Raw genomic sequence first — 20365 nt, forward strand, 5'->3', positions numbered from 1 at the left:
GGAAAGGAAAGGAAAGGAAAGGAAAGGAAAGGAAAGGAAAGGAAAGGGCAGATGGCTGTCAAGTGTTCAGAGCCAAATGTGTTTGAGTTCCAGACAGGATAGGACACAGCACTGGTCTTTGCGAAGATCCTGAAGCCTATATCAGAAAAGCAAGATGAAGATCAATTACAAAACTGGAACTAAGATGTTGACAACATTGTACAGTAGATTAAAAGACCTCTATCTGTGTGACAGCCAGAAAATTCCTTCTTTCCTGAACTTTAATTTCTTTGTCAAAAAAGAACAAAAATAATTTTAAAGATAAATGAACTAACATGTGGCCAAAGTCTGTGAGATACAAAAAATGGAGACTGAATTGTTAGTTCAGGAAAGGGAATTGAATTCAATTTTAAAAAATGAGATTGATAAATTATTTTTTCTCCTGAAAATTCTGAAAAGCAGATTGATTCCTGATCCCAGGCCAATCAGACTCTGAGGAGGGGACAAAAGCCCAGATGTTAGTCTAGATGTCAGATACTAAGGTCAAACAGATGGTACCTGAACCTTATCTAGATGGATTCTGGACCCAACCCAGAGACTCTGAGCACATCTTTGAAGGTCTGGGGGATCTCCATGTAGAAGCAGCTACAGATGTGATTTCTATGTAGGTGGTTCACGGAACACTTTGGGAAACACTGGAAAACATGCTGACAGGAACCTGAGATTCTCTAATAACATACTTGTAATCTGGGCAATATACTCACATAATTTCTCTGAAGTGAAAGCAAAAGGAAAAAAAATTAAAATAGCTATTTTAATTTTAAGAAATTAGTCATAGTTTAAAGAATCATTTGAAGAGCCATTTTATTTCTTTCTGGAACCATCTGGTGCATAGAGTCTTTTTAATATCAGCTACTAAATAAGGCACTAAAAAGATATTGGAGTGAAGTTTATGAAATTCATAGAAAAATGCATTCAAAAGGGTAATGTTTTTCATCGTCTTTATAGAGAAGCTGTGGTCTCACTTCAGTGAAGCCATTTCTAGGAAGTGCTGAAATAATTATAGTCCAAATGGCTTGAATTCTGAACACGTGATCTTTGGATAGAATCCAGAGACTCTTAAATAAATGGACAGTGGTATTCGAGGATACATGCTTTGCAATTATCAACTGTCCTAAACAAGCATCTGACCAGTTCTAGGTGAAGTCCATTATCAGCAGAATATCTGGATCTATGTGGCTGCAGTGTGGTCCTCCATGATAGGAAAGACATACTACAGGAGGCTGCAAACTTCCAAGCAGCCTGACAGCTCCCCAGATTGAGAAGAAGTGGCTTTAGCACAGGGCTGAGATGTCACACAGCAGCCTTTTCTTCTGATATAAATAAATGTTTGAGTGTACTTAAATGCTTGGTTGCAGTGATATATAACAAGGAAGAAACCCTGAGCCCAAATTTTTTTCCATGACAGGTATTAGTTATCGACTGTTCTAGGCATCTGTGAAAGGTCTCCAAATAGACTCTTTGTAATTTGTGCCTATCGGCATTACATGCTGAAGGGGGAGGGTGCTGAGCCATCAGAGAAGTTCGGAAGTTCCTAATGGGTCAGAGGATAATAAACTGAGTTTTCTGGGGTTGAGAGAAAGTAAAAGAAAAAATGAACTTGGACAAGAGTGAATTATATATATACATCCTGCTCACACTTCTGTCCACTTCCTGTAAGACTTATTCGTCATTTGGATCACAAAGAAAACTCAGGTTGGATCTTCCTCCAAATATTTTGATTGAAAGGGGAATCATAGCAGCTAGCTACTCATTGTTTATAAAAAATACAATACGCAGAGTCCAAGAGTTCAAGCCATAGGGAAAGGTGACAGTGACCCCGACCAAAAAAAAAAAAAAAAGATGAGCAAGGTTTGTGGTTTAGCCCTTGCCGGGGAAACAAGTGAAATCTATGGAACTGTAACAAGAACATTGCAAAAATGATGCTATCTGGTGAGGACTGAGGAAGAGGTAGGGAAGTCATGTGGGTGTGTGTACAAGAACTGCCAGGCCCCCTCAGTGTAGAGAAAGAAGTTCTAACAACCAGCCAAGCTCAGCTCACCGCTTGGAGCTGGGTGAATGGGCAGCTGTGGTTCCTTTGTATCTACGGCTGGACACTGAGTGAGGCAGGTTAGAGAGACAGCGCGCATGTACAGAGCACACACGGAAACCTAACTCGGAAATCAGTCTTTCTTCGTACAATAATGGTTTGTTTCTACTATTTTTCTCCCATTAGGATTGCTGTCTTATTTGCCAATAATTTGTCTTTCTTTATTCCAAAAATAGAAACATCTCAGAAGTTTTGTTTTGTTTTGTTTTGTTTGCTGTTTGGTTGTTTTAGAAACTTACCCTTGGGATACAGCCACAAGGGCAAATAAGGCTTTTCCTATACTGAAATTTTATATCCGATTCCAGCTTTTTTAAAATTTATTTTTATTTTTTTTTAATTTACTTTACATCCCAAGGGTGCCCACTCCATCCTCTCCTCCCAGTCCCCCCTTCCCTCTTTTCCTCTTCCCCTCTCCCTTTCCCCCCAGGAAAGAAGAGCCCTCCCTCTCCCGGTATCAACCTTCCCCGGTGCCTCAAGCCACATGAGGACTGAGCGTATTTTCATCCCCTGAGACCAGGCAAGGCAGCCCTGCCAGGGGAAGTGACCCAGAAGCAGGCAATAAAGTTCATATTGAAAACACCCCCTCTCCCCTCACCAGGCACCCCCTATGAAGGCCAAGCCGCCCATTGGCTATATATGTGCAGGGAGCCTAGGTCCAGATCATGCATGCTCCTTAGTTGATGCCTCAGTCTCTGAGAGCTCCCATGGGACTGAGTTAGTTGTTTCTATTGGTCTTCTTGTGAGGTTCCTGTCCCCTCCAGGTCTTTCCATTTTTTTCCCCAAGACTTTCACAGGACATCCGGAGCTCCACCCCATGCTTGTCTGCAAGTCCCAGCATCTGTCTTCCCCTGCTGGCTGGAGCCTCCCAGACAACAGTCAAGTTACACTCCTGTCTGAAAGCATAGCAGAGTATCATTATTAGTGTCAGGGGCTGACTCCCCTAATGTGTGGTGGGTCTGAGGTCACCTGCGGGGGATCAGATGTGGGGAGAATCAGGGTGGGAGGCTAGAGGGCTGGGAACAAGAAGGGAAACTGAGAAGGGACATCTTTTTGTCAAGCTGAAGGCCTGCAAAAGGGTAGGCTCCTGGGAGATGTGACGCTAGCTGAGACTCCTAAGGGGGATGAGGAGGGGCACAGAACAAGAAGACTGAAGTGACCACCTCCTAGCCAGGCAGGACTAGTGGAAGGAGGGGAACATCAACCCACTGACAAAACCTGTGATCCAAAAATCACCCTGCCTACAAGAAGTGCAGGGATAATGAGGGAACAAAGACTGAGGGAAAGTCCAACCAATAATTGGCCCAATTCCAGCTTTTAAAGTTCTTTATTATAAGAGGAATGCATGATCTATGCTGAAAATATAAACAGCATAAGGTAACATAAGAAAAGGGGCCACAACCATAAAAAGCCTGCCACAGGCTTCTATAACAAACAGTTCATAGCCCAGAAATAAGACTGTTAACAGCATTGCTTAGCCGTCCTTCACACATAAACAAGTATGTAAAAAATCATAAATATATCTGTTTCTGTATGCACACAATTTTAAGTATAAATAATGTGTTATATGTAATATTCTATAACAAACATGTAGTTATCATAACTAGATAGCAAAGTATTTCATATTACATGAATTAAATTACATATAAATTGATCTACACAAACAAGAACACATACAAAGCACTAAATAAAGACAAGGCATGACAATGATAAATACTTGGTAAGTGATCCTTTCCTTTTTCTGCTTTATGACTTTGCCAAGTACATGCCTAGAAAAAAAACAGAGATTAATTTCCCCATGTACATTTTTCATATACTAGTTTTAAGACTGCATACTATTTTATTTCTTTTTTATTTTATTTCCTGCTGCTTTTGCAGCCGTCATTCTTGCTGTATGTTGTCCCATTGTATAGATGTAAAGCACCGTGTCCACTCCTAAGACTTGGTGTTAGGATGTATTTTAAAATGCCACATACGATACAAAGTGAATAAACTGTAATTAATATAAAAAAATAAAAATTTAATTAAATAAAAAATGCCACATATAACAGATCTGATATGAAAGAGATTTATTGGAAGGAGGAGAGAGAGAGAGGAAGAGAGAGAGACATGGTGGGGAGGTCCCCAGGAGAGAAACAGAAACACAAAGAGTTCAAGAGAAGAAAAGAGAGCAGAGAAAGTTAGTGGGAGTGGCAGACCAGTTATATCTGAAGCACTGGGCCCTGGTGATATCATAGGACGCAGGTGGTGACATCTGACATTTTCAAGACCCTGAAAGGCCTTTTGTTGATAATAAGTGGATAAAGGGCAAAGAATCTTTTCTGGCTACTTCCTGATGACACTGGGGCAGTGATAGGGAGGCCAAAAAACTGAAACGTTGACCAAATCTAGGAAGAGCAGGCTGTGGTATTTGTTGTGTAGGATCTGAGAACATCTGCAGCTGGGAGAAAAAGTGCAGGTCCAGCTTGATGCAGTCTTCAAGGTTAGACTGAGACGGGAGCATCTGTAGGTGGTTGTTTTGGCACTCTCCAGGATGTAGGAAGCACCTGGACTTGACAGGATACTGGAGCATATATATGGGCAGAAGACAAAGTTAAGTATGTTAAGGAGAAAATTCCTGTTAGGTGTACATTTGAAACGTTTTCAGAGAGCATGCAGAGAGGAAAGGTTTTGGAGCAAAAAAGAGAAAAAAACTAGAACATGGGAACTTCTATTTACCCAATCACTGGCAGTAATTAAAAATGTTTTGTTTTGGATCTGTCATCTAAGGGAAATTGAAGCCAAGTTTGGTTGCAGAACTATGTACGTTTAAAAGTACAGGTGAATGGACTATTCCCATTAGGCAAATAGCAGTCAGTGAGATGTCAAGGCATCCCAAGAGCATGGTTTGACTCAGTAGATTGGTACAATCTAATCCAGCTGCTCATCAGCACTGGTCAGAGACCAAGGGCACAGTTGCCCATAGCAAACACAGTTACCTAGTGCTAGGATTTTGTAGCTGAAAGAGAGAGAGAGAGAGAGAGGAGAGAAAGAGAGGAACCATACTTGGTAGAAATCTAACGCAAAGGAAAAAAGGTCCTAGATGAATGGTTTTGGACATAAGTTGGTAAGAACGAACAATAGGAAGCATTTATGCCAACCAGAAGGGAAGACTCACCAATTTGCTGGTGTTGGATGCAAGAATGTAGCAATCAGGTAGCCAGGAAAGAAGAGTCCCCAAACCAGAAAAAAGTGAAGGAATCCCACACTGAGATAGTCAATAGGTGAGAAACTTAAGCTGTTGATTGGCAGTACTTACCTGGATTCCATTTGACTTGTGAGGTGAATTAGGCAGATTTCCGATAGTTTACAGGGATCCTTTTAGGTTTGCAAAGGAGATAAACTTTAGACATATTAGATCACCATTGTAAACTTGAAGTGAAATATACATTGTAAAAAAGGGAGTAAACATACACCTTTGTGTTAACAGCATAAACACTCTTTATTGTGAGCTCTGAAAAGGCAGAAGCCTTCTGTGAAGTAGAAGGAGCAAAAGCTTACTTGATCTTAACTTTCAATATGATTACACATTATAGAAGAACAGCTTCTTCACTCTATCCAGAAGACTGGATGTATATAAGTCTAGCACAATAAGAAACAATTTTTAGGTCTTTACCTAAAAGACAAACCAAAGGTTTTTTTTTTTAATCTTGGGCTTGGAACCATGATAGTGGATGTATAGCTGAATTTTTTTTATCAGAGTTAGATTAGTAAATCAGAGTTCTAGTGATAAATGTCAGAGCTCTGTACATTTAATACAACACTAGATCAGCAAGAGAAAGAAATATGAAGGACTTCTTAACCACTAAGCTTTCCTTCATATAGCTTGCATTTACCAACCTTGAAACATCTTCGTAGGTTTTCAAACACTCTTAACTTGCATTTACCAACCTTAAAACTGTCTGGGAGCACTTTGACCTCCCTAGTCCAGTCTGCCAGCAGGCAGGGCATGGCTTGGTGACTCGGCTGTGGAACCAGTACCATTTTTGGCTGCATTAACAGGTCCCTGGCAGAGCTGACTTAGGTTGGACCCCTGCAGGATGGGCATCACAGACCTTTTGTTTCCTCTGTGGGAATTCCAACAGCCTCAGGGCAGCAAGCAAGGCCTGGAGCATAGTTTTGCAGTGTAGCTGACCCTGTCAGGAAGCTCCTCTCAGGCTTTAAAAATCATTTTTACCAACTCCTGTATGGGGGTTCAGGGACTATCTTCAGCTGTTTAGTTAAGATGGCAGTGAGACCATGTCTGCATCTGTAGGACTATATTTATATTTATGGACACATTAAAAGGACTTGATTATTTACAAGATGACTGACTATTAACTAACTTTCATTTGTTAATCAATTAAAGCCTAGGATTTTAGTTTCTATCCCAGTTAAATTGGAGCCTTCAAAGTCATAAGCACAGCCAGGGGTGGTGGTGCACACCTTTAATCCCAGCACTCGGGAGGCAGAAGTAGGTGGATGACTTTGAGTTCAAGACCAGCATGGTCTACAAAGCAAATTCAGGACAACCAAGGCTACACAAAGAAATCCTTTCTTGAAAAAAAAGTCATAGGCATTGTCCATAAAGAGAGTGTATAACAGTTTCCTATATGATTTAGTTTATATAAGTCCATTGCTTATAAAAATAGATTAATAATATTACCATATTTAGAAAACAAAATAAAGTATATTTTAAGCTTTTTGAGAGTGAAGGAATGACCAAGCCTTAACACTGTAAACAAATGAATGTATCTAAAATTAATACATCTTAATTTAGAGTATTCTTAGGATTATATTATGTAGTTTAAAAGTATCTAAGCAAAAATTTTACATAGTTACCCTGAGTTACAAGTTTTAGAATCAGCAATTCAGTAGAACAACATGAAACAGTCTATCAGCCAGAAACCCTAGTAGTGAATCCGGATCATGGACAACTGGTGGGAGGAGAAACAGCATTTATTCATTTAGGAACTGGTAAAGACATAGACAGTTAGATATATATGTTAAATTAGCTTGTTAATTTGATTAGACCTTTGTAACCTTGAAATTTTAGCATCATATAAAAATTATTTTAAACCAGGGTTGAAGTGTATATACAATGTGTTGTAAAAATATAACTTTGAATTTATATAAAAATCCATACCAATTTCAAATGAGACTTGTTGTTTTCTTAGTCTAAAAGGAGATAAAATAGAGAGTTAATTATGATTAAAAAGTTTTAAAATTGTTGTTTCATACCGTGTAGTCACCCTAAGGTTTACAGTTTAATCTTAAAGTTTCTGTTTTGTTTTGTTTTGTTTTGTTTTGTGAGCAGGAAAGTAAGTGAGAGAGTATTTTTATTTTGTGGGATAGCAGGCAGAGAGAAGCATACAGGAGTTTGAGAAAATAGAAATAGGGAATTGCTTTTTATTTCATTGATCGCTCTTAGTGTTACTGGATCATCTCAGACATTTGACTAGGAGGGCGAATATAGGTGTAGAAGCCAGAGGTTTCCCGAAGGGGAGAGAATATGAAGAAGCCTTTCCTGCGAATGGGAAGGGGAAGAGCAAAAATGGACTGGGCAGCTACTGGTTCGTCAACCAAATAGCAAGGCAGGTCAGGGGCTTAGCCAGGCTAACCCCTAAAAACTTGGTGCCTTGTACCAGGGCTTTTGCAGCAGAAAGGCCGAGTTCTCACAGAGGGACTATCATCCTTGGGGAAAGGATAGAGACAGGCAGCTTTAGAGTGGAGGTGGGAAGGGGCGCAGGGTTCTTTCAGGGCCTATAAGAGACTGCAGTTTTGCAGCTCCAAAAGCAGTGGGACAGAAAACAACTAGCAGTGGCAAAATCATGGCTTTTTTTTTTTTTTTTTAATAACCAAGATGGCTGGCAATCAGGTGACTGCCCTTGATTGCCCTTAGTTAAGATTGCAGTGAGGCTATGTGATTGCCCTTGGTGGAGATGGCAGTGAAGCCATGGCTCCAACCCTCTTTATCCTAAAATCAAAGTAGAGTTTGGCCTTGTGCTGTGCACAGCTACAGCGGCATGGCGGGACCAGAGAAGCACTTGCTGGAGGCATGGCGCTTCCTGCCCAGCAGCAATTTGAAACCGTCCTTTCCTGGCAGGACTGAGCTTACGTCTGCGAAATTTAAAAACCCTCCTCCTTCTCCTTTGTTCCCGGGCTTGCGTGCATGCAGTGGGCATGCGATAGGAAATTTTAAAACCGACTCCGAGGAGCCTGAGGTGGCCACATGATTTAAAGCCTCCTGAGGCCACAGTGGAGGGCAATTTTAAAATCATCTGGGGGGGCGGGGGTGCGCTGAGACCGGGTAGCCTCACGCAAAGCAAGCAATCGTGAAAGGTGAAGCAGGTTAGAGGGATTGTAGGTTGAAAGTGCGGGTCTCAGGCATGTATGGTTGAGTGGCAGTTAGTGATGGATGGAACAGAAGACAAGTCTGCTGCGCGCAGTGTGGCTCAGTATAAGGGGTCTTGGTGTGACCTCTTTGAAGCCAACACAGCCAGTGTTAGAATATATTTTAAAATGCCACAAACAACAGATCTGATATGAAAGAGATTTACTGGATGGAAGTAGAGAGAGAGAGAGAGAGAGGGAAAGAGAGACAGAGAGAGAAAGAGAGAAGGTGGGGGCAGGAGAGAAGCAGAGGCAGAAAGAGTGCAAGAGAAGAGAGGATAGCAGAGAGAGAGCAGGTGGGAGAGGCAGACCAGTTATACCTGAAGCACCTGGCCCAGGTGATATCATAGGATGCAGATGGCGACATAGGACATCTTCAGGACCCTAAAAGGCCCCCAAGAGCAGCCCAGATGAATTGCCTGCGCGACATAGGTGTGTCTGCTTCTCTGTGCTTCACTGCCTAGCTGCGGACACACTGTTTCATATGCCTGTGGGCAGCTGGAGTAGATATAGCCAAACTCTTCCCCAAAATGCGTGACCACCCTTCTGGTGTGGAAATTTCACCTCTGTATTAGTGTGATCCTGTTAGGTCATATATGCCACAAATTTGTTTTTCAGCAGTCACTTGTACACTTCATGGTGACAGTTTTATGCTACGGAGAAACTTTTGCATTTCATGCCTTACTTCAGGTCTCACTCTTTAACCCAAAGCATCCTGCTCACTGTGCACAGCCGGCCTCAAACAAACCTGGCATGGTCCTCCTGCCTCAGACGCCGGGGTGGTGAGATGACAGACGTGAGCAACCACACCAGCAGTCATTTCCCTTCATTCTGTGTGAAAGAAGGCCAGGGTCTCCTTGAGCGCTTTGATTTCGTGTACCCAGATGAAAACGCAAGTTCCATGAGAGCTGGGGATGACATCTCTTTCATTCCTTCTCTTTTTTCTATACTTCCTGATTGAATTATTGGCAGGTGCACGGTAGAAGCAGACATTTGTTGGCGACTGTCCATGCTAGGAATCTGTGCTGATATTCCATCCACAAACAACATTAAAATCTGTGGTTGACTATTTAGGCTTTTCTTATTCTGAAGACTTCTATTCTGGACCGTTAATCTTATTTAACATTCCAAGGTAGCCCATCTCTAGCCATCTCCTTTATTCACTAGGTAGCTCATTTCTTCTTCCTGCTTATAGTTATGTTCCCCAGAATTTAAAGGCCCCAGAAGGCAAATTATAGGTAGAGTGGAATATCAAAACGGTAGGTATAGTTTGTTCCTGGTTTGTAGTACATTGTCTATGACGGCCTTTAAGTACGAAATTCAATGGACTCTCACTCAATCCCCTGCATCAGCAGGTCCATAGAGGAGAAGGACTGACAATGTGGCTCCTTCGTCCCTTCCAATTTAATTAGAGAGAAGCTTGTAAGGGCAGCCTCCTTCTTGCAATCTCCATGCATCAGGCTGAGAACATCTTGTGCACTTTCTTCATTTCAACCATCGAAACCTCCGATGGCCTTTTTTTCTCTCCCTTTGTTTTTATTTAAAAGGAGGGAGAAGAAATATCCTCTCGCTCTGCTTTTTAAATGAAGTGACTTGTCAAGTATGAGACTGTAAGCAGTAATCTGAAAGGCAGTAAATTTAGCGACCCTCACTTGCTCTGACAGCCTGTCCAGAACTTGAAACATAAATAGCAGTGGAGACAAATGGCTGCTGTTTTCCTATTAGGCTTCAGACCAATGGCCTCATAGCCTTCCTTAGTGCCTTGGCCCAGCCCGGGTGATCAACTGCTTTTAAGAGCGGGCAGGAGCTCTTCTCTTTGCTCCCACTTGGCCTAGAGGTGTAATCATGAGCCTCAGTGAGGTCCCTCCCCGACTGTGATCCATCCATCTGCTCCACAGAAAGGCTGAAAATCCCAGCTAGAGATTGAAGGGTGCCAGTAAGCAGATGCCTGCAACCCAAAATGTATATTGCCAGCTACAAGACCCAGCTTATACATTTTGCTATAAAATGAAGACAGCAAGTGCCAGACCCCTCTTTATTGTTACAGTGACCCCTAAGTGCTACCGAAGGCTGTCCTCTTTATGTTCACTGGAAACACCACAACGACATCGCTTTAGTGCATGCTTAGCCATTTTCCTTCCTGCTCTCCTCCACACCTTCATTTCCACTTTTCATCACTTACATATTGATGTTAAGCAACAACAGTTCTCTAAACTGGATGGAACACCTCATTCAGCAATGAATCTGTCCCAGAGAAGGACATGGGATTTAGGGGTGAACCCAAATGAGGCATTTCAGCATCCAGACCTGCAAAGAAAAAAAAATGGAAGGGCCAGAGATGTCGGCCATGTTTTGCTTTGCTCTAATTACATTCCAAAAGCTTCTTGGGCAGCTGCAGGACTCCACCTAGCTGAGCTTCCACAGTGCAGCTGCCCTGCTGGGCTTAACACACTCACTTACAAAATGCCAATTGATTTATGTGACTCTTGAAAACAGCAACTGCTGCTCTCATCTCTCTTGATATTTAATCCTCAGCCGTGGCAGAATCGCTAATAACAGGTCGAGTATTACCCCTGCCGTTTTGATGACAATGGTAAAAGATCCTGGTCTTTGCTGCCTCTGTCCAGCAATTCAAATCTTCGCCTCACCCTCCCTATTACCAAATAATCTTGCAAACAATGAGGATCTGCAGGAATTCTTACTTCTATTTTATCCCCAAAGGATTCTTCTACAGTATTTTTTTTTCCTTTTTCGTCAGCTTTAACTATTTGCTTCTTCTGTCCTGCATTCTGGGTGATGAAGCTAAAGTAGGAGAGTGAAATTGCTTTATTATATATTTGACCAGTCATGTTTTCCACTGTTTTGGAGAACAAAATCCAAACAACACTTCAATGCCTCTTGCAAAGCCTCTTGATCAGATCAGGCTATAGTATATAGCATGATGGGAAAACATGTACAAAAGGGAGATGATTACATGATAAGAGATGAGGGAGCCATGCTCGCTCTCTGATAACAATACACCTTACAAACTATCCAGGATCCTAGAAGGAATTTCTTCCACGGACAGTGTTTCAATGACCCAGTTATCTCCTATTAGACCACATCTCTTATGGGTTCCACCACCTAATGTCTGCACACTGAAGACCAAGTTTTCAGCACACAGGTCCCTGTGGGGTTTACTCAAACCACATAAAACCACAGAGAGACTCCATCAGACAGACGCCAAGCAGCCCCTTTTCCACTGGTGTCAGTGGCGGTGGTTTAGAGACTAAGAATTTAAATCCATGTTCACCCAAAATCTCACAGCAACCTGAGATTTTCAAGCACCCATGGACGATACTCCACAAGATGTCTCAAGAAGAGCCAAAGCCTACCAATACCAACCATATCAATGATATTGAGCTTCCCAATACACCATAAGCATCCTGGCTTTATTTCCCATGTGATGCCAACTGTGTTAGTGCTCAAGAAGTTATTGGCTTCCAACAAACAAAAAGTAGTTAGAATACATTTCCTCACATTTGAAAAAACCCAAGCAGGCTACAGTAAATACTTCAGGAGATTAAGGTTGAAGCATGTGTCCCAAATGTTCAGATATATATGCCCACATAAGTGATATTTCCAAATTCTCTCTTTGGGCCTAAATTCTACTTTAGCATTATTCTCACCACGGTACTGCAATCAGCAGCCACTATGAACGCAATAATGATTATGCTGACTTTTTTTTTTGATGTCTTTGAAGAAACAGTCCTTCACTTTCATATACATCATAGACAGGGTGCCAAGAAACTAACAGCAAAAATAAATGGAGTTAGGGAGCTGTGGAGGTTGACTGCAAGTATGACAGCTAAAGTTCAGATCTCCAGCACCCACTTAAATGTGAGGCGGGCTGGTGGCTAGCCTGAAATCCTAGCACTCAGAGGGTGGGCAGAGCATCATTGGGATGGCTCGACTATACAAATAAGCCAGTTCTGGGTTCAAATTAAAGACCCTGCCTAAGGGTACCTGATGTCAACCTCGGACCTCCACAAGAACAAGTATGCAAGTGTGCACAAACATGTATACCCAAACACACCTACACATGCACAAAAAAACCAAAAAAAAATGATGTTGAGATGCAAAGCTTTTCAGATAAATGGAGTTTTCATGAGGTTTTGAGATTCTATACTCATAAACCCTGATTCTCTGGGATAAAAAAAAAAAAGAAAGGAAAGAGGAAGGAAGGAAGGAAGGAAGGAAGGAAGGAAGGAAGGAAGGAAGGAAGGAAGGAAGGAAGGAAGGAAAAGAAAAAAGGAAGGAAAAAGAGGGGAATGGAATGAAGAAAGAGGGATAGAAGGAAAAAGGAGGAAGGAAAGAAGGTGAATGAAAAAAGAAAGGAAGGAAGAAGAAGGGGAAGGAAGAAGAGATCAGGGAAGAAAGAAGAGACCCAGTAGGTGCAGAAGGATTAAATTATCAGGTGGATGTTCAAATTAAGCAAATCAGAATCCGTACTGTCCTTCACACCTGTGAGTGTGAGTGTCCTCTCATCTAGGCCCTTCTTTCTCTTACCTGAGGATCTGCATTTCAGGCCATTTTCTTTCTAGTTTGCCTGCTGACTCTCATGCCTTTGTCTGTTGACTTCCAGAAAGCTCATTTCCCCTGGAATCTCCTTCTTGCCCGTGGTAAGCTCATTGCTTGAGGCTTCCATGGCTCCTTTGCTTGGTTGGTGTTGGCATTTTCATGTGCCAGTGGTTTGTAATACTAATGGAGGAACTTCTAAAAATAGATGAGCAAGGCCAAATTTTCAAATGCCATTTTTCACAGTTATTGCTTTGTTTGATTCTCCCAGTAAAGAGGTTAACTGAAGTGTACAGATGAAGGCTGAGCATATGTAACAAAATTCCATTGCTTTGCAGACTCCCTAGTCCCTGTACTCACCCTCTTATTTTATGCGCTGGAGGAGAAAATTCACCAGATTCAGAAAGCTATGAACCAAGCAAACTCTAGCTTTCCTCAGCAATATAAAACGACAAAATAAAGAATAGCTATGCTTAATTTTGATCATGAGCTTCAGAACCTCACAGATCTGTATGAAACATCAGCTCTCTCTTGCATTATGAACTTAGGCAACTTCCTACACCACTCTAAGCCTGTGTTCTAGATCTTAAAGTAATGCTAAAGACACCATGACTTGATATGATACATCTTGACCAATATATATAATATATTGATCATTATAGCTCAATATATTAGCACATTCTTAAGCAAGTATTAAGCAGCATTTCATTCAATAACCGTTCTGATATCTGGGTCTAATGAATTCCTTTAGTGAAGTCCAAAATAAAAATTGGACAGTGAAAAATGAAGAGTAGCATGTAATATGGGGAGCGGGGGGGCTTTTTAGGAAAGAATACACTTCCAGAGGAGGAAGAGGAGCTGAGCAGAAAAAGGGGTGGCAGTTCTTCAGTGCCCACTGCACAAGGACAGAGCTCTTGTCACATAACATGGGCCTTGGGGTGATAGCTCTGGCTTTCTTGCACTTTCCCTGTCTGTCATATGTAGTTCCACATACAGCTTCATGCATGCTTATGTCTCAGTAGCATCTTTGTTTTAAAATTTGTTTGATTTTGACATGTGTGGGTCTGTGGGTATGCTTGTATTTACACATAGATGCCCCCGAAGGCATGTGAAGGGTATTGGATTACCCGAAGCTGGAATTACAAGTGGTTGTGACGTGTCCAGCACGGATGCTAGTAACTGAACTCAGGTCCTCTGAAAAAGCAACAAGTGCCCTAAGCTACTGGACCATCTCTCCAGTCTCAGAATATCAGTATTTCCTTTTTTCTTTGTGGCTGTGCTGGAGACTGAATCCAGGACTTTAAGAATGCCAGACAAGTGCTCTACGACGGCCATAGATCCTCATCCCTCACTAGCATCTTAAATCTCCATCTAGGGGCCTGCTTTTCAGTGTTATAATTCCAGGCCACCCTCAGACTCTCTAGAATGCCTCTGCATCTGGACCATTGCATCTCAGTTCCAGCCTCAGCTTGAGGTTCTCCTCTTTGCTAACAGAGTGTTCTCATATGCCAGCTCTGCAGCCTTTGTGTAAGGTCTTCTGGACCTCCCTGCCTTAAACTCATGCCTCAAATCTGTACTATTTCATGAACTTTCAGTAAGGTCCAACATTTGGCTGGGCCCTGGCAGGTCCATCAGGCAATATCCTGCATTGTATAAAGCACAATGTGGAGTATACAGTATTACCACAGCAATTTTCAAATATCCTATAGAGAGCTAAATATAGATGGTCTTGATTTTATTCTAATAGCAAGCACCAATGTCAGTATACTAGTGTGCACGAGGTAAAAAAAAATTTCAAGACCAGAGGCTGGAAAGGATGTGTGGATGGCGGGCCCAGCTGGGACGCTGAGCTTAAACAATGTCAGCTAGCTGATATTGTGTGTGAAAGCAAAGATGCACTTAGGAATGAATTTGATCTCTTTGGGTGCCAGAGAAAACAATGCTGGAGTGTTCTTATTTGGCCCAAGCTCATTCAGCTGAGGCAAAGCCAGTTGTGACTCTCCCCTGGCTTTGTCCTTCCAGGGGGCTGCAGAAGGCATGAAGCCATTTTACATGCTCCACACCCTGCTCTTTGCTATTCAAATAAGGAACATTGCTCTCTCAGAGTAACCCACTCCTTCCTGTCCACACAATCCAAACATCTTAATCGGCAAACACTTCTTCAGAGAGCCCTCTCCCTTCTTCCTTCTGTTTGTCTAACACTTCCTCAGAATCCGAATCATCTCTAAAATATCCAGTCCACGTGGTTGCTGGTTTCCCTTCATTGCCTTCAACCCATCACCCTGTTCCTTATTCCCTCCTGATTGCTGCTTCCTTCAGTCACTCAGCACCCCCTCTCCAAGTAGAGAAGTGTGGATGGGAAGTGGTCTCCACATTAGCGTAGCAACATTGTCAAGTACCAAAGGGTCTCTCAGGTGGAATATGAAGTTGAGGAACAAAAACTTGAAAGGGCCCAGAGAGAAACACACACGCTAGAGATAGAAGCAAAACCCGATGCAGGCATCCTGTCAATTTATGTGTCCTTTCACTCTTCCTTTTCTTAACATTTTTGGGTGGAGTGTGCTGTGTAGAAATGTAGAGAAAGAGCCAAAATGGGAATGCATAAGCAAGCGTATCCTCGGGAATTAAAAATAAGATAAGGGAAAACACAAAAGGAACTGTAAGAACAGATACTTGGATGGATGCTTCTTATGGCATTTGAAGTTCACCCAGGAAACTTCAAATGGCATCACTGATTTGTGATACTTTTCCTCTTGCGTGTAAGTTCATAGCCAGCCACTGCTGTCTTTGTTCTCCTCGCCAAACACAAGACTCATAAAATACACACATACCCTACAAAATAAATTTCAGTTCTTTGCTTTTCATTAAACTCTGTATGTGTTGGGTTTATAGCTAATGTGTTTACAACCACTTATACGTAAATATTCAAATTTAGGTGATTAAAGGGAATGTCATTTCAAACACATTTTTTCCTTAAGGAAAGATAGACCTGCTAAGTTGCTTTAAGACTTGTCATGGAGCTCAGAAATAAATGATTTGTATATTTCTAAACAGACAAGAGTCCTCTGAATTAAGTCCACAAACACTCAGAATTATCAAGTTTCATGAGCTGTTGTACTTGTTGAATTTCAAATAGTGCAAAAGAATTACACATCTCATAATGAGTAATAAGGTAGAAGGCCTTTAAGATATATTGTTTTATGTCAAACAGAAGAGAAGTTGTCTTTTCCTAGGGAAAATAATTAAAAATAGCCTACTGTGTTTACTGAGTAAATATTAGAGGGCTAGTGAATTTCCATAGTAGTGTGTGTGTGCCTGTGTCTCAGTGTCTCAGTGTGTGTATGTGTATGTGCGTGTGCACGCACATATGAGAGGAAGAAAGGGAGGAAGAAAGGAAGTGGGTGAAGAAAGAAGGAAAGAGGGTAAGAAGCTTCATAGAAGTGTACTTAGTTGCAAATGACTGTTTGCTTACAAGGACTAGTTGACTTTGTAAACTCAATTTCACCAAAGCAGATATTGTCCTAAGCACAACACCTGGTACCCTCTAATATGTGCTATTTCTAGCTGCATTGCCTCTACACTGGAAAATGCCAAAGAGAATGGTTCCCTCTTGCCATAGCTCTGGGTTCCTCTTTCTGACTCATGAAGACATATTAAAGGAATGGATAAACAGAGACTTGAATAAACTTGAATAAACAGAGACTAAAGGGGAGCATAATAATTGGGTGCAAGAGTGTGAAAGGTACGAACACTGAAGAAGACAAAAAGTGATTTGGTCTTTAGCTGAATTATTGCCAGAAGACACAGAATTACACTAAGCAAAGGGTAATTTAAACTAAACAGCAGACAGCAGAATAAATATAACACTCACCAGAGTGAGCAAAGTGGTTAAGATGTTTAAAGTACAAAAATACTAAAATTTGCATTTTAAGCAAAATAACAAACAGATTGGAATTAGAGAGAGATCTAAATTGTAGTCGTTGGGCAAGTTCTCCAGACAACTTAAATATCAGGCTATGGGTCACTTTCTGTCTTAAGAAGTTTTGAAAGGACAAGATATGGTAATGGAATCCTTGAGTGCACAGCAGCTACACAGCGTAACTGAGAAAGCCCATGCCTTCATGGGAAGATACACATTGACTAAGAGAAAAAGCACGAATTTGTGTGTCATCCTTGCTGAGGGACCATGCTAATCGTCTCTGTATCATTCCAATTTCAGTGTATGTGCTGCAGATTCCTGATAGAACCTGATAGGCTTGGGTCAGACAATAGGGGAGGAGGACTCCCCCATCAGTGGGCTAGGGAAGAGGGATAGAGGAGCTAGAGTGAGGGAAGGTGGGACCCAGAAAAGATGAGGGAGGGGGCTATAACTGTAATACAAAGCGAATAAATTATAAACAATAATAATATGAAGAAGAAAAAGAAGAAGAGAAAAAGCACAGGAATATATAAGTGCACTTGAGCATTTTTTTGGTTCACAATTCTTGTGGTTTATTGCATAGTTTAAAAGGAAGAATTGCAGTTGCTGAGACAAAGGGAAAAGCATCTTGTCAGACCTGTGTCTGCAGAGGCTCAGCTGGTGGCTGAAGCAATGACTCCATGCAGCATTTACATCCTTGGGATATCTCAAGCAATGCCCCGGGGCCAGCCTTTAACAGCAGAATACGATCTTCCCCAGCAAACTAGTACTCTATTAGGATCATTAAAGAGGAATGGATTTTTATGATGGCTTCCATACGTGGCTCCATTCTCTTAAGCTATATGGGGTGTTGTAACTGCCTCTAGTATCTGCTTGGGTTGCTTAATTCTGTTCAGCTGTGTCCTAGCCCATCAGGACTGCTATAATGAAAAACTATAGGTGGCTTATGAACAACAGAACTTATTTCTCACAGTTCTAGAGGTTGGAAAGTTCAAGATCAAAGTGTCTGCATATATATTGCCTGGTGAGGACTCATTTATTGGTTCATAGAAAGCTATTTTTCTATTGTGTCCTTCTGAGAGGCCCATTCTCATGCTCTTATCATCTCTCCAAGGCTTTATATTTCCAATTTGCATTACGTTGTAAATTAAGTTTCGGCCTTCAAATTGTGGTAGGGCCAAATAGTAAACCTGTAGCAAGCTACCTGAGTAAACATTTACCAAATTCCTAATATATTTCCAATCTCGTGCAAGCTCATGGGGGATGCTATGAGTATGAAACAACCCAAGAGGCTTACAACCTGAAACATTGGATTCTTAGCAACAGAAGACCTTGTTCTTCCTAAGCCATTACTCTGAACTAATGAGAAATTCTCAAGTGAAGTAGCAGACATACTGGCTTAAAGGTAACCCTCTTGTGGGCTTAAGCAGAATATAACAAAAAAAAGGCCAGAAATGCCTGAGTTTCAACTAGAGGATCCAGAAGAAGGAGAAAGGAAGAATAACCAGGGTCATACAGAGGTCTTTTTCAATATGGAAAATGATTATGAGGCTGGATGGTTGAGGGAAACTATGTACTTTATCCTGTCAGAACATCTCCACTCTAACTCGACTCTAGCCAGGTGTTGTATTCTGGACATAGAGGTTGCACTATCATAGAGGAGGCTATTATGGGTGAAGGAGAAAGGATCTCTCCTCATGTGTTTTAAAATCCCCCTTTCCTTCTCAGGTAGTATTGAGGAAGTTCTTCCAACAGACAGGAGACTGAAAGTTTATCTACTGGGGTCCTACTTTATTGGCTAGTTGAGGGAGAGAAGGGATGAGATTAATTAACATGTGCAATGGTATATAAAAATCGAAAACCGCAAAGCCAGTAAACATGGCTTTATTTTCTTCCCAAACCAGTAAAGCCTGAGCAAATACTACCTAAAGCATCTTTCTTTTTCCCACAACAGGCTATTTTTTTTTAAGAAAATAAAATGAGGAAGGGGATCTGGGACCCTTCCTCCCCCGCGGCCCCCCCCCCGTTTCTAGATATGTTGTGGGAATTGAAAAGAATGCAGCATTTCAACCATCCTCAAGCCTGTACCCACTCTTTCTCCTCCTGAAAATTCTGTACTTACTTAAGAAGAAGGTTTGTGGGTGTGGAAGTGAGCAAGTCAAAAAATCTTACAACTCTTGTAGTTATTTTTAACACTTCTTACTATAATCTGTTGTTATTCTTATCCCCAAAGAAGTGACCCTTCAAACTTTCTACATATCCTACATCCTACATCTGGAGTATAAAATCATGCTTGAAGATGGAGAAGAAAAAGGCATAGGCCGAATTTAACCATTTGGAAATAATATCCTGAGATATATCTCAAAGCAACTGCTCAGCACGTTCAGTACAAACACATGTTATCCGGTAAACACTAAGTCCAAGCCAAATAATTTTGTATTATTATTGTCCATTCCTTGTTTGGATTAGTTGTCTCAAAGCTAGTCATTGTGACTGCTGACAGGTACAAGAAGCTTCTAGTGTGCCCAACAGTGGTGTGATTGAGTGTTATCAAAGGGTCCTGTGTTCTGCTGGGAGTCTAGTTAACAGGCTTGGTTGACATATCAAGACAATGAATTCATGTTCTTGCTGGTTGGATGTTATGTTGATTTGGCCATTAGGGGATTTTCCGGAAAGAAACAGCTTGTGGCATTTGAGCAGAGCCACTAATTGGTACCATTTAGTGTAGCATGACAAGATTTGAGATTCCATCAAGGGGGCAGGACCGTGTCTACACCTTTCTCAGCTGTCCTGTGCTAACCCAATGGAAAATGGAGTTGAGAATTTGGGCAGGTGAGGGACATAGAATTTAATTAAAATTAAAGTTCACAGACCTTTCTTTCTAAGCTCTAGCTAAGTCCTTCCTGCTGTCCAACCTCATTGCCCAGCTTCTCTTTCCCCTCTTAATATCTCTCCCTACTTAAAAAACAAAAACAAAAAAAAAAAAACGTTCATTTAATCAGTTAGGTTCCATGAGAGATGTTTGAAAGACTTCTTCCTATCTAGTTTTTCTTTTGGGGGAAAAAAAAACACAAAATTTTGCAGGTTGTTCCAAAATGGAGCCTCCCTGTCCCTAATTCCATGGGTGCAAGCTTCCCTACATTTAGACTTGGTGACACAGTCAAACCTACCATTGGCTGCATATTCTCATGCACATCCATGGCTTGAAAGCCTGGATAGTAAGAGAAAACAAAGAAAGCACCACAAGGATCAGCACAGGGTTTATTTTCAGAGATTTAGATCTATTATTCTTCCTTTGTGTTTGTGGTGTGTGTGTGTGTGTGTGTGTGTGTGTGTGTGTGTGTGTGTGTGTG

General features: G+C 41.4%; 1 protein-coding gene and 1 non-coding gene across 3 annotated transcripts in view; one reads left to right on the forward strand and one right to left on the reverse strand.

Annotated features, from left to right (window-relative positions):
* The window catches only part of Lsamp (limbic system associated membrane protein), a 666829-nt gene that overhangs the window by 595977 nt on the left and 50487 nt on the right, over positions 1-20365 (forward strand). The gene's annotated exons all lie outside the window — the stretch shown is intronic.
* LOC129689872 (U6 spliceosomal RNA) lies at positions 17230-17340 on the reverse strand. The gene has a single exon (XR_008722194.1). It is a non-coding gene; the product is annotated as a U6 spliceosomal RNA (small nuclear RNA).

The sequence above is a fragment of the Psammomys obesus genome, unplaced genomic scaffold (genome assembly GCF_907164565.1).
Source record: "Psammomys obesus unplaced genomic scaffold, mPsaObe1.curated_primary_1811, whole genome shotgun sequence".
In the NCBI taxonomy this organism is placed as follows: domain Eukaryota; kingdom Metazoa; phylum Chordata; class Mammalia; order Rodentia; family Muridae; genus Psammomys; species Psammomys obesus.